The 15513-nt window shown below is 39.5% G+C and overlaps 1 long non-coding RNA gene across 1 annotated transcript; it reads right to left on the minus strand.

The window, feature by feature from the left end:
* Positions 1–5931: 5931 nt before the first annotated feature.
* LOC148977157 (uncharacterized) lies at positions 5932–7523 on the minus strand. The gene is made up of 2 exons (XR_016145646.1): positions 6443–7523; positions 5932–6358 (listed from the first exon to the last, which is right to left on the minus strand). It is a non-coding gene; the product is annotated as an uncharacterized LOC148977157 (long non-coding RNA).
* Between the last annotated feature and the right edge of the window lie 7990 nt (positions 7524–15513).

The raw sequence follows: 15513 nt of genomic DNA on the forward strand, positions 1-15513 counted from the left end.
AAAATGGAGGCTCTAGACCCTTCCAGAGCTGAGATATCGAAACTCAAAATTTCGACCCGAAAAAAAAACGACAGTGTTACCCCTTACGTTTTTTTTTTTGGGCGAAAAATTAAGTATCCCCAATCTTCTCGAAACTCTGGATTCTGATAGAGGGCACTGAGACTTACACCTGAGTGCAAAAATGGAGGCTCTAGACCCTTCCAGAGCTGAGATATCGAAACTCAAAATTTCGACCCGAAAAAAAAACGACAGTGTTACCCCTTATGTTTTTATTTTTTGGGCGAAAAATTAAGTATCCCCAATCTTCTCGAAACTCTGGATTCTGATAGAGGGCACTGGGACTTACACCTGAGTGCAAAAATGGAGGCTCTAGACCCTTCCAGAGCTGAGATATCGAAACTCAAAATTTCGACCCGAAAAAAAACCGACAGTGTTACCCCTTACGTTTTTTTTTTTTGGGCGAAAAATTAAGTATCCCCAATCTTCTCGAAACTCTGGATTCTGATAGAGGGCACTGAGACTTACACCTGAGTGCAAAAATGGAGGCTCTAGACCCTTCCAGAGCTGAGATATCGAAACTCAAAATTTCGACCCGAAAAAAAAACGACAGTGTTACTCCTTACGTTTTTTTTTTTTGGGCGAAAAATTAAGTATCCCCAATCTTCTCGAAACTCTGGATTCTGATAGAGGGCACTGAGACTTACACCTGAGTGCAAAAATGGAGGCTCTAGACCCTTCCAGAGCTGAGATATCGAAACTCAAAATTTCGACCCGAAAAAAAAACGACAGTGTTACCCCTTACGGTTTTTTTTTTTGGGCGAAAAATTAAGTATCCCCAATCTTCTCGAAACTCTGGATTCTGATAGAGGGCACTGAGACTTACACCTGAGTGCAAAAATGGAGGCTCTAGACCCTTCCAGAGCTGAGATATCGAAACTCAAAATTTCGACCCGAAAAAAAAAACGACAGTGTTACCCCTTACGTTTTTTTTTTTTGGGCGAAAAATTAAGTATCCCCAATCTTCTCGAAACTCTGGATTCTGATAGAGGGCACTGAGACTTACACCTGAGTGCAAAAATGGAGGCTCTAGACCCTTTCAGAGCTGAGATATCGAAACTCAAAATTTCGACCCGAAAAAAAAAACGACAGTGTTACCCCTTACGTTTTTTTTTTTTTGGACGAAAAATTAAGTATCCCCAATCTTCTCGAAACTCTGGATTCTGATAGAGGGCACTGAGACTTACACCTGAGTGCAAAAATGGAGGCTCTAGACCCTTCCAGAGCTGAGATATCGAAACTCAAAATTTCGACCCGAAAAAAAAACGACAGTGTTACCCCTTACGTTTTTTTTTTTTTGGGCGAAAAATTAAGTATCCCCAATCTTCTCGAAACTCTGGATTCTGATAGAGGGCACTGAGACTTACACCTGAGTGCAAAAATGGAGGCTCTAGACCCTTCCAGAGCTGAGATATCGAAACTCAAAATTTCGACCCGGAAAAAAAACGACAGTGTTACCCCTTACGTTTTTTTTTTTTTGGGCGAAAAATTAAGTATCCCCAATCTTCTCGAAACTCTGGATTCTGATAGAGGGCACTGAGACTTACACCTGAGTGCAAAAATGGAGGCTCTAGACCCTTCCAGAGCTGAGATATCGAAACTCAAAATTTCGACCCGAAAAAAAAACGACAGTGTTACCCCTTACGTTTTTTTTTTTTTGGGCGAAAAATTAAGTATCCCCAATCTTCTCGAAACTCTGGATTCGGATAGAGGGCACTGAGACTTACACCTGAGTGCAAAAATGGAGGCTCTAGACCCTTCCAGAGCTGAGATATCGAAACTCAAATTTTCGACCCGAAAAAAAAACGACAGTGTTACCCCTTACGTTTTTTTTTTTTGGGCGAAAAATTAAGTATCCCCAATCTTCTCGAAAGTCTGGATTCTGATAGAGGGCACTGAGACTTACACCTGAGTGCAAAAATGGAGGCTCTAGACCCTTCCAGAGCTGAGATATCGAAACTCAAAATTTCGACCCGAAAAAAAAAAACGACAGTGTTACCCCTTACGTTTTTTTTTTTGGGCGAAAAATTAAGTATTCCCATTCTTCACGGAACTCTGGATTCTGATAGAGGGCACTGAGACTTACACCTGAGTGCAAAAATGGAGGCTCTAGACCCTTCCAGAGCTGAGATATCGAAACTCAAAATTTCGACCCGAAAAAAAAACGACAGTGTTACCCCTTACGTTTTTTTTTTTTTGGGCGAAAAATTAAGTATCCCCAATCTTCTCGAAACTCTGGATTCTGATAGAGGGCACTGAGACTTACACCTGAGTGCAAAAATGGAGGCTCTAGACCCTTCCAGAGCTGAGATATCGAAACTCAAAATTTCGACCCGAAAAAAAAACGACAGTGTTACCCCTTACGTTTTCTTTTTTGGGCGAAAAATTAAGTATCCCCAATCTTCTCGAAACTCTGGATTCTGATAGAGGGCACTGAGACTTACACCTGAGTGCAAAAATGGAGGCTCTAGACCCTTCCAGAGCTGAGATATCGAAACTCAAAATTTCGACCCGAAAAAAAAACGACAGTGTTACCCCTTATGTTTTTATTTTTTGGGCGAAAAATTAAGTATCCCCAATCTTCTCGAAACTCTGGATTCTGATAGAGGGCACTGAGACTTACACCTGAGTGCAAAAATGGAGGCTCTAGACCCTTCCAGAGCTGAGATATCGAAACTCAAAATTTCGACCCGAAAAAAAAACGACAGTGTTACCCCTTACGTTTTTTTTTTTTGGGCGAAAAATTAAGTATCCCCAATCTTCTCGAAAGTCTGGATTCTGATAGAGGGCACTGAGACTTACACCTGAGTGCAAAAATGGAGGCTCTAGACCCTTCCAGAGCTGAGATATCGAAACTCAAAATTTCGACCCGAAAAAAAAAAACGACAGTGTTACCCCTTACGTTTTTTTTTTTTGGGCGAAAAATTAAGTATTCCCATTCTTCACGGAACTCTGGATTCTGATAGAGGGCACTGAGACTTACACCTGAGTGCAAAAATGGAGGCTCTAGACCCTTCCAGAGCTGAGATATCGAAACTCAAAATTTCGACCCGAAAAAAAAACGACAGTGTTACCCCTTACGTTTTTTTTTTTTGGGCGAAAAATTAAGTATCCCCAATCTTCTCGAAACTCTGGATTCTGATAGAGGGCACTGAGACTTACACCTGAGTGCAAAAATGGAGGCTCTAGACCCTTCCAGAGCTGAGATATCGAAACTCAAAATTTCGACCCGAAAAAAAAACGACAGTGTTACCCCTTACGTTTTCTTTTTTGGGCGAAAAATTAAGTATCCCCAATCTTCTCGAAACTCTGGATTCTGATAGAGGGCACTGAGACTTACACCTGAGTGCAAAAATGGAGGCTCTAGACCCTTCCAGAGCTGAGATATCGAAACTCAAAATTTCGACCCGAAAAAAAAACGACAGTGTTACCCCTTATGTTTTTATTTTTTGGGCGAAAAATTAAGTATCCCCAATCTTCTCGAAACTCTGGATTCTGATAGAGGGCACTGAGACTTACACCTGAGTGCAAAAATGGAGGCTCTAGACCCTTCCAGAGCTGAGATATCGAAACTCAAAATTTCGACCCGAAAAAAAAACGACAGTGTTACCCCTTACGTTTTTTTTTTTTGGGCGAAAAATTAAGTATCCCCAATCTTCTCGAAACTCTGGATTCTGATAGAGGGCACTGAGACTTACACCTGAGTGCAAAAATGGAGGCTGTAGACCCTTCCAGAGCTGAGATATCGAAACTCAAAATTTCGACCCGAAAAAAAAACGACAGTGTTACCCCTTACGTTTTTTTTTTGGGGCGAAAAATTAAGTATCCCCAATCTTCTCGAAACTCTGGATTCTGATAGAGGGCACTGAGACTTACACCTGAGTGCAAAAATGGAGGCTCTAGACCCTTCCAGAGCTGAGATATCGAAACTCAAAATTTCGACCCGAAAAAAAAACGACAGTGTTACCCCTTACGTTTTTTTTTTTGGGCGAAAAATTAAGTATCCCCAATCTTCTCGAAACTCTGGATTCTGATAGAGGGCACTGAGACTTACACCTGAGTGCAAAAATGGAGGCTCTAGACCCTTCCAGAGCTGAGATATCGAAACTCAAAATTTCGACCCGAAAAAAAAAACGACAGTGTTACCCCTTACGTTTTTTTTTTTTGGGCGAAAAATTAAGTATCCCCAATCTTCTCGAAACTCTGGATTCTGATAGAGGGCACTGAGACTTACACCTGAGTGCAAAAATGGAGGCTCTAGACCCTTCCAGAGCTGAGATATCGAAACTCAAAATTTCGACCCGAAAAAAAAACGACAGTGTTACCCCTTACGTTTTTTTTTTTTGGGCGAAAGATTAAGTATCCCCAATCTTCTCGAAACTCTGGATTCTGATAGAGGGCACTGAGACTTACACCTGAGTGCAAAAATGGAGGCTCTAGACCCTTCCAGAGCTGAGATATCGAAACTCAAAATTTCGACCCGGAAAAAAAACGACAGTGTTACCCCTTACGTTTTTTTTTTTTTTGGCGAAAAATTAAGTATCCCCAATCTTCTCGAAACTCTGGATTCTGATAGAGGGCACTGAGACTTACACATGAGTGCAAAAATGGAGGCTCTAGACCCTTCCAGAGCTGAGATATCGAAACTCAAAATTTCGACCCGAAAAAAAAACGACAGTGTTACCCCTTACGTTTTTTTTTTTGGGCGAAAAATTAAGTATCCCCAATCTTCTCGAAACTCTGCATTCTGATAGAGGGCATTGAGACTTACACCTGAGTGCAAAAATGGAGGCTCTAGCCCCTTCCAGAGCTGAGATATCGAAACTCAAAAATTCGGCCGGAAAAAAAAACGACAGTGTTACCCCTTACGTTTTTTTTTTTCGGGCGAAAAATTAAGTTTCTCCAATCTTCCCAAAACTCTGGATTCTGATAGAGGGCCACGAGACTTAGACCTGAGTGCAAAAATGGAGGCTCTAGCCCCTTCCAGAGCTGAGATATCGAAACTCAAAAATTCGGCCCGAAAAAAAAACGACAGTGGTACCCCTTACGTTTTTTTTTTTCGGGCGAAAAATTAAGTTTCTCCAATCTTCCCAAAACTCTGGATTCTGATAGAGGGGCATGAGACTTAGACCTGAGTGCAAAAATGGAGGCTGTAGCCCCTTCCAGAGCTGAGATATCAAAACTCAAAAATTCGGCCGGAAAAAAAACGACAGTGGTACCCCTTACGTTTTTTTTTTTTCGGGCGAAAAATTAAGTTTCTCCAATCTTCCCAAAACTCTGGATTCTGATAGAGGGCCATGAGACTTAGACCTGAGTGCAAAAATGGAGGCTCTAGCCCCTTCCAGAGGCTCATGATACCATTGGCCCTGCCAGTGTAGAGGTTACATACCTGTATACTCACCTGTCTGCTTTGCAGTGAAACCTCCAGACTGCAAATGAAAGGAATAAGTGCTGTAAATTTCCCCTGATTGACTCCGGAGAAGTTGACACAGAGCAGCCCTGACCCTGCATTCTTTTGAATAATTTTATCTTTATTAAAAACCTTGTTTTACCCAATCTTCCTTGCTCCGTCCTCCGTCAGGCTCCCCAAGGGTGGTACGGGTCTCGAGGGGCGGGTGCAGGTCAGATTGGCCTGCCCTGACCTGTGACATTATTGTTTCCTAGTGTTTAAATATAATTTCATAATGTCATATTATGATGTATACAGACCAATGATCTTTATATGTTCTGTTTTGTCATTGTGATTGTTACATATGATTGTTATGGTATCGTTCCACGATCTTGTATGTAATAAGTTAATATGATATGAGCAGAGCAGAGCAACAGGTGCACTGACACTTCATAACATCAGTAAGAATTAATACATACATTAAATAATTCCAGTATATTTTATATACAGACAACAATAAGAAACATGAATAAATGAGTAAAAGAACAAATAAAAGTAACCAGCACAATAAACAAATGCATATACAAGTCAACAACACATGAAACAAAGCTTTATTCAAACTACAAGCATGTATTTACAAGCACTGAACCCCAAACCCTACTGCCATCTCAACTCAGCAGGTCCCAATCTGCAGCTTTATTCTGCTGAATTCACAGGTGACTGTGCCTTCATGTCAGAGCTTGTTGCTACGCTGCGCTTCACAATCTGAGGCAATAAGGGCAGGTGGAGCGAAAGAGGGTCTCGTAAGGCCAGGTGGAGAGATGGGGGGACTCATCCATGGCAGCACTTCCAGGATTCAGCTCTGGGCTCCTCATCCTCAGTGCTCACACCAGTCTGCAGACATTTCAGATCCTAGAAAAATGCACAAACATTACACAAAAGCAGTTATTTTAACAGCACAATGTCATTTGATTTATGTATTAAAAATAACCTTACTTTATATTTGAGTAAAATCCCTAAAACCTTTTTTCCCCCAACAAATGCTGCATCATCTTTGCTTGCAGGTCCTGCTCCACCACATAAGTTCTGCAGCAAATGTACAGAAATCAAGACTGAGAAAAGTGTTGTAATTTCTTTGTTTGAAATTACAAGAATTCAAATAAACTACAACTTAAGATTTAATAGATGTTGTTATCCATTTCTGTAGTATACTCATTCAAAGCCTTTGATGACAGCATTCAGCATCATGAGCCTCTCTTCACCGGATAAACACATGCATGTTCTTCTGTCCCTGTAACATACAGACAGATTCACATTACTTCTGTGATGTATGAGCTCAACACTGCATTTACATGCTGAGGTTGATGTGTTAACTCACTTTTAATCCAACTTAAATGTTCCTCAATATATCAACACTAATAAGGGACAAATTAAATATATCATGTTTAGTTACTTTATAGAATTGTTTATTTGTCTAATGTAAGCAGTGTTGACAACAGTGAATTATCCTACATAATAGCACACATAATGTTACACTCAGACGTATTTTTCATGTTGGGATGTAATCATTTGCAATACTTATACAATATTTTCCTTCATGATGAAAATAGACATTTTAAATAAGCGTGTTTAAGATGTATGGTTATGTAAATCCACTTCAGAAATGTAAAGTTACATGTTACTGGAGCTCCCCTGTTAGCTATACATAATAAAACGTGTTTACAGCAAAATCACAACTGTACTATAAGTCCTTTATACCTCCAACAGTTAAAACGTTTACTCTATAGTAGTTTAACACATACGATTTAAAGACAAGGAACCGTGTTTACTCACATTTGAAAACCCCGCGTCGCTGATCTCCGCGATGTTGATAATGACGTATCCACTCATGTGGCCTTCCTGGGATAGATGAGTATCATGAGTATCCTACCCATCGGACAGAACTCAACAATCTGGGCGGAAGCAGTAAGCCATCCGGGCACTTCTCGCCTACTCTTTTATGAATACTGATGTTTCGAACCTACTGCTTCTTTCACATACTGTTTTCGCCTACTTAAAGGGTTAGTTCACCCAAAAATAAAAATTCTGTCAGTATTTACTCACCCTCATGTTGTTCCAACCCCGTAAGACCTTCGTTCATCTTCGGAACACAAATTAAGATATTTAAGATATTAAGATCGCTCCTGCATATAGTCCATAGGCTTCTTGAGGGACTGGCTCTTGCTGTCCCCGAAAAGTCATTAAAGACATCGTTAAAATAGTCCAAGTGACTACAGGGGCTCAATCTTAAGTTTATCAAACGACGAGAACACTTTTGTGCGCAAAAAACAACAAAAATAACGACTTTATTTCAACTATTCGTTTATTTCTCCCTCTGCGCGAGTCAGGTTACTAGTTTAATAGCGTAAGCTTCTGTTATTGTACGTCACACGCATCACACACACATGACCAGCGTCGGCCAATAGTGAGCCTACGTGTGACGTAGCTCTACGCAATCACACTACGTTAACTGACTTACAGGCTCATGGAGAAGGAAGTGAATAGTTGAAATAAAGTCGTTATTTTTGTTGTTTTTTTGCACACAAAAGTGTTCTTGTCGTTTGATAAACTTAAGATTGAGCCCCTGTAGTCACTTGGAGTATTTTAACGATGTCTTTAATGACTTTTCGGGGACAGCAAGAGCCAGTCCCTCAAGAAGCCTATGGACTAGTATACAGGAGCGATCTTAATATCTTAAATATCTTAATTTGTGTTCCGAAGATGAACGAAGGTCTTACGGGGTTGGAACAACATGAGGGTGAGTAAATACTGACAGAATTTTCATTTTTGGGTGAACTAACCCTTTAAAGTAGGCATATTCGAATGCACTTTAGGTATGCGTATGTCCAAATCTCGTGATAATTAGTATGTCACCCAGGTAATTCTCGCCTACTATTTTGGATTCATACAAATTCTTTCGCTCGCCTACTCTTTTTCCCATGCTAAATAGTAGGGAAGTAAGCAGTTTGGAATGCAGCAATTGAGACATTTATAATGGCATAAATGCTACATGGGATCTCAATATCGCAGCTCTGGAAGGGTCTAGAGCCTCCATTTTTGCACTCCGGTCCCATGGCCCTCTATCAGAATCCAGAGTTTCAAGAAGATCAGAGAAACTTATTTTCTTGCACCAAAAAAGTCGACAGTGGTACGCCTGACGTTTTTTTTTTTTTTTGGTGCGAAAAAATAAGTTTCTCCAATCTTCTTGAAACTCTGGATTCTGATAGAGGGCCCTGGGACTTAAACCTGAGCGCAAAAATGGAGGCTCTAGACCCTTCCAGAGCTGAGATATTGAGATATTTATAATGGCATAAATGGTACGTGGGATCTCAATATCTCAGCTCTGGAAGGGTCTAGAGCCTCCATTTTGGCACTCAGGTCTAAATCCCATGGCCCTCTATCAGAATCCAGAGTTTCAAGAAGATCAGAGAAACTCAAAATTTTGACCCCCCCCAAAAAAAAAAACACGAGAGTGGAACCCCTGTTGTTGTTGTTTTTTGGTGCGAAAAAATAAGTTTCTCCAATCTTCTTGAAACTCTGGATTCTGATCGAGGGCCATGGGACTTAGACCTGAGTGCAAAAATGGAGGCTCTAGACCCTTCTTGAGCTGAGATAGAGATATTTATAATGGCATAAATGCTACGTGGGATCTCAATATCTCAGCTCTGGAAGGATCTAGAGCCTCCATTTTTGCACTCAGGTCTAAATCCCATGGCCCTCTATCAGAATCCAGAGTTTCAAGAAGATCAGAGAAACTCAAAATTTCGACCCAAAAAAAAACCGACAGTGGTACTTTTGGTGCGAAAAAATAAGTTTCTCCAATCTTCTTGAAACTCTGGATTCTGATAGAGGGCCATGGGTCTTCGACCTGAGTGCAAAAATGGAGGCTCTAGACCCTTCCAGCGCTGAGATATTTATAATGGCATAAATGGCACGTGGGATCTCAATATCAGAGCTCTGGAAGGGTCTAGAGCCTCCATTTTGGCACTCAGGTCTAAATCCCATGGCCCTCTATCAGAATCCAGAGTTTCAAGAAGATCAGAGAAACTCAAAATTTCGACCCCAAAAAAAAAAAAAACGACAGTGGTACCCCTGTCGTTTTTTTTTTTTTTTGGTGCGAAAAAATACGTTTCTCCAATCTTCTTGAAACTCTGGATTCTGATCGAGGGCCATGGGACTTAGACCTGAGTGCAAAAATGGAGGCTCTAGACCCTTCTTGAGCTGAGATAGAGATATTTATAATGGCATAAATGCTACGTGGGATCTCAATATCTCAGCTCTGGAAGGATCTAGAGCCTCCATTTTTGCACTCAGGTCTAAATCCCACGGCCCTCTATCAGAATCCAGAGTTTCAAGAAGATCAGAGAAACTCAAAATTTCGACCCAAAAAAAAAAAACGACAGTGGTACCCCTGTCGTTTTTTTTTTTTTGTTTTTTTTTGGTGCGAAAAAATAAGTTTCTCCAATCTTCTTGAAACTCTGGATTCTGATAGAGGGCCATGGGACTTCGACCTGAGTGCAAAAATGGAGGGGGTAGATCCTTCCAGAGCTGAGATATTGAGATATTTATAATGGCATAAATGCTGCGTGGGATCTCAATATCTCAGCTCTGGAAGGATCGAGAACATCCATTTTTGCACTCAGGTCTAAATCCCATGGCCCTCTATCAGAATCCAGAGTTTCAAGAAGATCAGAGAAACTCAAAATTTCGACAAAAAAAAAAAAACGACAGTGCTACCCCTGTCATTTTTTTTTTTTTTGGTGCGAAAAAATAAGTTTATCCAATCTTCTTAAAACTCTGGATTCGGATAGAGGGCCATGGGACTTAGACCTGAGTGTAAAAATGGAGGCTCTAGATCCTTCCAGAGCTGAGATATTGAGATATTTATAATGGCATAAATGGTACGTGGGATGTCAATATCTCAGCTCTGGAAGGGTCTAGAGCCTCCATTTTTGCACTCAGGTCTAAATCCCACAGTCCTCTATCAGAATCCAGAGTTTCAAGAAGATCAGAGAAACTCAAAATTTCGACCCCAAAAAAAAACTAACAAAAAAAAAACGACAGTGGTACCCCTGTCGTTTTTTTTTTTTGGTGCGAAAAAATAAGTTTCTCCAATCTTCTTGAAACTCTGGATTCTGATAGAGGGCCATGGGTCTTAGACCTGAGTGCCAAAATGGAGGCTCTAGACCCTTCCAGCGCTGAGATATTTATAATGGCATAAATGGCACGTGGGATCTCAATATCAGAGCTCTGGAAGGGGCTACAGCCTCCATTTTGGCACTCAGGTCTAAATCCCATGGCCCTCTATCAGAATCCAGAGTTTCAAGAAGATCAGAGAAACTCAAAATTTCGACCCCAAAAAAAAAAAAACGACAGTGGTACCCCTGTCGTTTTTTTTTTTTTTTTTTTGCGAAAAAATAAGTTTCTCCAATCTTCTTGAAACTCTGGATTCTGATAGAGGGCCATGGGACTTAGACCTAAGTGCAAAACTGGAGGGGGTAGATCCTTCCAGAGCTGAGATATTGAGTGCAAAAATGGAGGGGGTAGATCCTTCCAGAGCTGAGATATTGAGATATTTATAATGGCATAAATGCTGCGTGGGATCTCAATATCTCAGCTCTGGAAGGATCTACCCCCTCCAGTTTTGCTCTCAGGTCTAAATCCCATGGCCCTCTATCAGAATCCAGAGTTTCAAGAAGATCAGAGAAACTCAAAATTTCGACCAAAAAAAACAACCAAAAAACGACAGTGGTACCCCAGTCGTTTTTTTTGTTTTTTTTTTTGGTATGAAAAAATAAGTTTCTCCAATCTTCTTGAAACTCTGGATTCTGATCGAGGGCCATGGGACTTAGACCTGAGTGCAAAAATGGAGGGTCTAGATCCTTCCAGAGCTGAGATATTGAGATATTTATAATGGCATAAATGCTACGTGGGATCTCAATATCGCAGCTCTGGAAGGGTCTAGAGCCTCCATTTTTGCACTCAGGTCTAAGTCTCATGGCCCTCTATCAGAATCCAGAGTTTCAAGAAGATCAGAGAAACTCAAAATTTCGACCCCCCCAAAAAAAAGCGACAGTGGTACCCCTGTCGTTTTTTTTTTTTTGGTGCGAAAAAATAAGTTTTTCCAATCTTATTGAAACTCTGGATTCTGATAGAGGGCCATGGGACTTAGACCTGAGTGCAAAAATGGAGGCTCTAGACCCTTCCAGAGCTGAGATGTTGAGATATTTATAATGGCATAAATGGTACGTGGTATCTCAATATCTCAGCCCTGGAAGGGTCTAGAGCCTCCATTTTGGCACTCAGGTCTAAATCCCATGGCCCTCTATTAGAATCCAGAGTTTCAAGAAGATCAGAGAAACTCAAAATTTCGACCCAAAAACAAAAAACAAAAAAACAAAAACGACAGTGGTACCCCAGTCGTTTTTTTTTTTGTTTTTTTTTTGGTATGAAAAAATAAGTTTCTCCAATCTTCTTGAAACTCTGGATTCTGATAGAGGGCCATGGGACTTAGACCTGAATGCAAAAATGGAGGCTCTAGACCCTTCTTGAGCTGAGATAGAAATATTTATAATGGCATAAATGCTACGTGGGATCTCAATATCTCAGCTCTGGAAGGATCTAGAGCCTCCATTTTTGCACTCAGGTCTAAATCCCATGGCCCTCTATCAGAATCCAGAGTTTCAAGAAGATCAGAGAAACTTATTTTCTTGCACCGAAAAAGTCGACAGGGGTAGCACTGTCATTTTTTTTTTATTTTTTTTTGGATCGAAATTTTGAGCTTCTCTGATCTTCTTGAAACTCTGGATTCTGATAGAGGGCCATGAGACTTAGACTGGAGTGTAAAAATTGAGTCCCTAGACCCTTCCTGAGCTGAGATATTGAGATATTTATAATGGCATAAATGCTACGTGGGATCTCAATATCGCATCTCTGGAATGGTCTAGAGCAGGGCTATTCAAGTTTCATTCCAGGGCCAGATTATTAAATCAAAAAGTTGAGGTGGGCCGGTGGGTTTAGCTTATTTATTTAAACATAACAGTATCAATAAGTAAGCTAAAGTAAACCAAAAAAAGTATTGCATTTACTTGCAATGTGGTACCCAACAGTATGCAGATCATAATAACTTATTTACAGCTACAAATATATGAATTATACAATATCATGGCTATTGGTAAGAATTATTTTATTAATAATTATTATAGACTTAAATTAAAATATCCTGACAGTGAGACTTAACCATAAGGAAATGCCTAAAAAAAAACAACTAAAAAAATGCCTAAACAGGTAAAAACTACACACACTGAATTATATATTACTCTACCCCCCTAATAAATCTAATGCAATATAAATGACTATAACTGTGACAAAGTTCAAAGTTACCCCTGATGGCAGTGTATTCCCGGTGTCTGTTTGCTTTATATTAATTTGTTTCTCATTATTTGGTGACTTTTTCAGTCTGAGGTGCACATTAGACTGATAAAAACACCAAGAGATTTATTTCTTTATTTCTTTTATTTTGGTATTTACATAAATCATTAGTTTTTATTAATCATTATTATAGGCTTAAATTAAAAATCCTGACAGTGAGACTTAACCATAAGAAAATGCCTAAAAAAACAAAAAAATGCCTAAACAGGTAAAAACTATACACACAATGAATTATATATTACTCTACCCCCCTAATAAATCTAATGCAATATAAATGACTATAACTGTGACAAAGTCCTAAGTTACCCCTTATGGCAGTGTCTGTTTGCTTTATATTCGTTTGTTTCTCATTATTTGGTGACTTTTTCAGTCTGAGGTGCACATTAGACTGATGAAAACACCAAGAGATTTATTTATTTCTTTATTTTTTTATTTCTTTTGGTATTTACATAAATCCTTAGTTTTATCCTCATTTGCAAAACTAACCTTCTGGGTTCATGTCTGCAGCATGGTTTCCGGGGGTGGGTGTTAAGAGGATGGGCGGCCTTCCTGTTCCTCATTTTATGCCATCCCAAAGAATTCTGGGTAGTGTAGGCATAGTCCATTTCTCAATGGGAGCAGGGGGTTATTGTTTCATGTTTATTGTGTTTATGTTCATTGTATGTAGAAATGTATTTGTTTATTATTTGTATTATTTTCCTTGTATATTTAAGATTGATGTATTTTGAATATTATTTTCCTTTTAAGTGTGGTTATGAATTATATGTGTGAACATTATTAAATTTCCCTATTACTGTAAAATGGTTGACCCTTTCAGTATTAAGGAATGTAGGCTATGTTTGTCTGTGAAAGTAGTTCTGGGGCCTATACCATGAAGCCGGTTTAGGTGGCTAGCCCGATATGTTTCAGTTTAGTTTGTGCCAACCCTGGGTTTTAGGTACCATGAAAGTGGTTTGGCTTTTAGCAGTGTTCATTGCCATAGTAACTTACACTCCACGGCTAACCTGGTCCGAGGCATGTTGTAAGAGGTTGCAAACCGAACTTGGACCAATCAGCTGTAAGCAAAGTGACACATGTATGACACGATAAAGTCACTCCACAGCAAATAATTTTAAAAGACAAAATCATGGCTTTTAGTAAATAAATTTGTATGATTTAGAAATTATTTCTGTAATTATTATATCCTAAAACAATCTAATATAAGTTTATCAATTATTATTACGCAGATTTTAAATGAATACGTATAAAGGCAATATAAATACGCTTTAGAATCAATAAATGAAGCTATAAAATGACTGCATGTGAGCTTGAATGTTCAATTCTCTCTATACCTTTATCAACATAAACTAACTTCACAACTTTTTCTTGCACTGATATACAGTAGCAAGACTTTCTTTTAGTTGTCATCTTTCATAGACAGCTATTTTCTTCTTGCTGTGTAAGTTTGTTTAAATTCTTAATATTTTAATACTTTTATTTAATACGTGAATTGCGCTGCTTCTCTCGCGAGAAATTAATTTAAATGAGTTTTGAATGAGTTTCACTCTTTCTCAGCATGTGATTGGCTGTTCGCTACTGATGTCACACCTAAACTCCTTAACTCAGGATCAAAGCCTGAGTTGACAGAGAAAGTTGATGATCAGCATTATGGTACCAACAAAGCCTGGTTGGATTGGTTTGGTTTTGTCAACTCGAAACTAGTCCTGCAACCCTGAGTTTGTTCAACTACCATCATGGTACAAGCCCCTGGTGAAGAGGGTCACCTTGAGTGAGTTTTGTTTATGTTATTATTTTTTTTTATTTGATAAAATAAAAAAAAATCTTTATTTGGAAGTCAGTAAAGATTTCACTGACTGGTCATGACTGGTTTGCTCTGGTCATGTCTTCACAATAACATATTCAATATAAATATTCCACATTTCTGCCCAAACCATTGTAAATTATTACATTCATGGTAAATGTTTGTAAGGGTGGTGATTAGGGGATTTATAGTCTTCTAACTTTGTTCATGTTTCTGCTATTTACCTCATCAGTAGTGTTGGGAATGTTAAGACTGTTTCATCCGATTTAAAACGAGTTAAAATCATTGAGTTATTTGTGGATTGTAACAGAGAGGAGTGTCCAATTGAAACGCTTCTCACTGGATGGTGCAACGCTGTTTCATAATAGTGTCCGGGACCGGAAGTAAACGCAACTCCTTTAAGCTTGCGTTCCGTTATCCACTGGACCGTGCTGCCTAGTTCAAAGTAAACTAGTGAAACAACTGAAACCAGCGCTATTTTGTTCTCTATTTGTTGTTACTGACCGAGAAACTGCTTCAGATGATCAAGAAACTGCTTCAGATGATCAAGTGACTGAACAGTCCAAACGAATCCGAATCGTTTCAGACCATTACGCAAGCGTGTTTGGCCAATTCATGGAAAGGAAATAATCGAACCAACGAATGATTAATATCGCTAGTTCAGTCGACAGAAATACGGGACACATAATAACTGCTGAAATATTCGGACTGAAAACAATTCTCTCAGGTCAGTCGGAGCGCTCATGGTACACACACAGTGCGTCGTCCAGCTGCAGGCACCACTGCGGCCACGTGC

The sequence above is a fragment of the Pimephales promelas genome, chromosome 11 (assembly GCF_988280905.1).
Source record: "Pimephales promelas chromosome 11, fPimPro1.hap1.1, whole genome shotgun sequence".
NCBI lineage: Eukaryota > Metazoa > Chordata > Actinopteri > Cypriniformes > Leuciscidae > Pimephales > Pimephales promelas.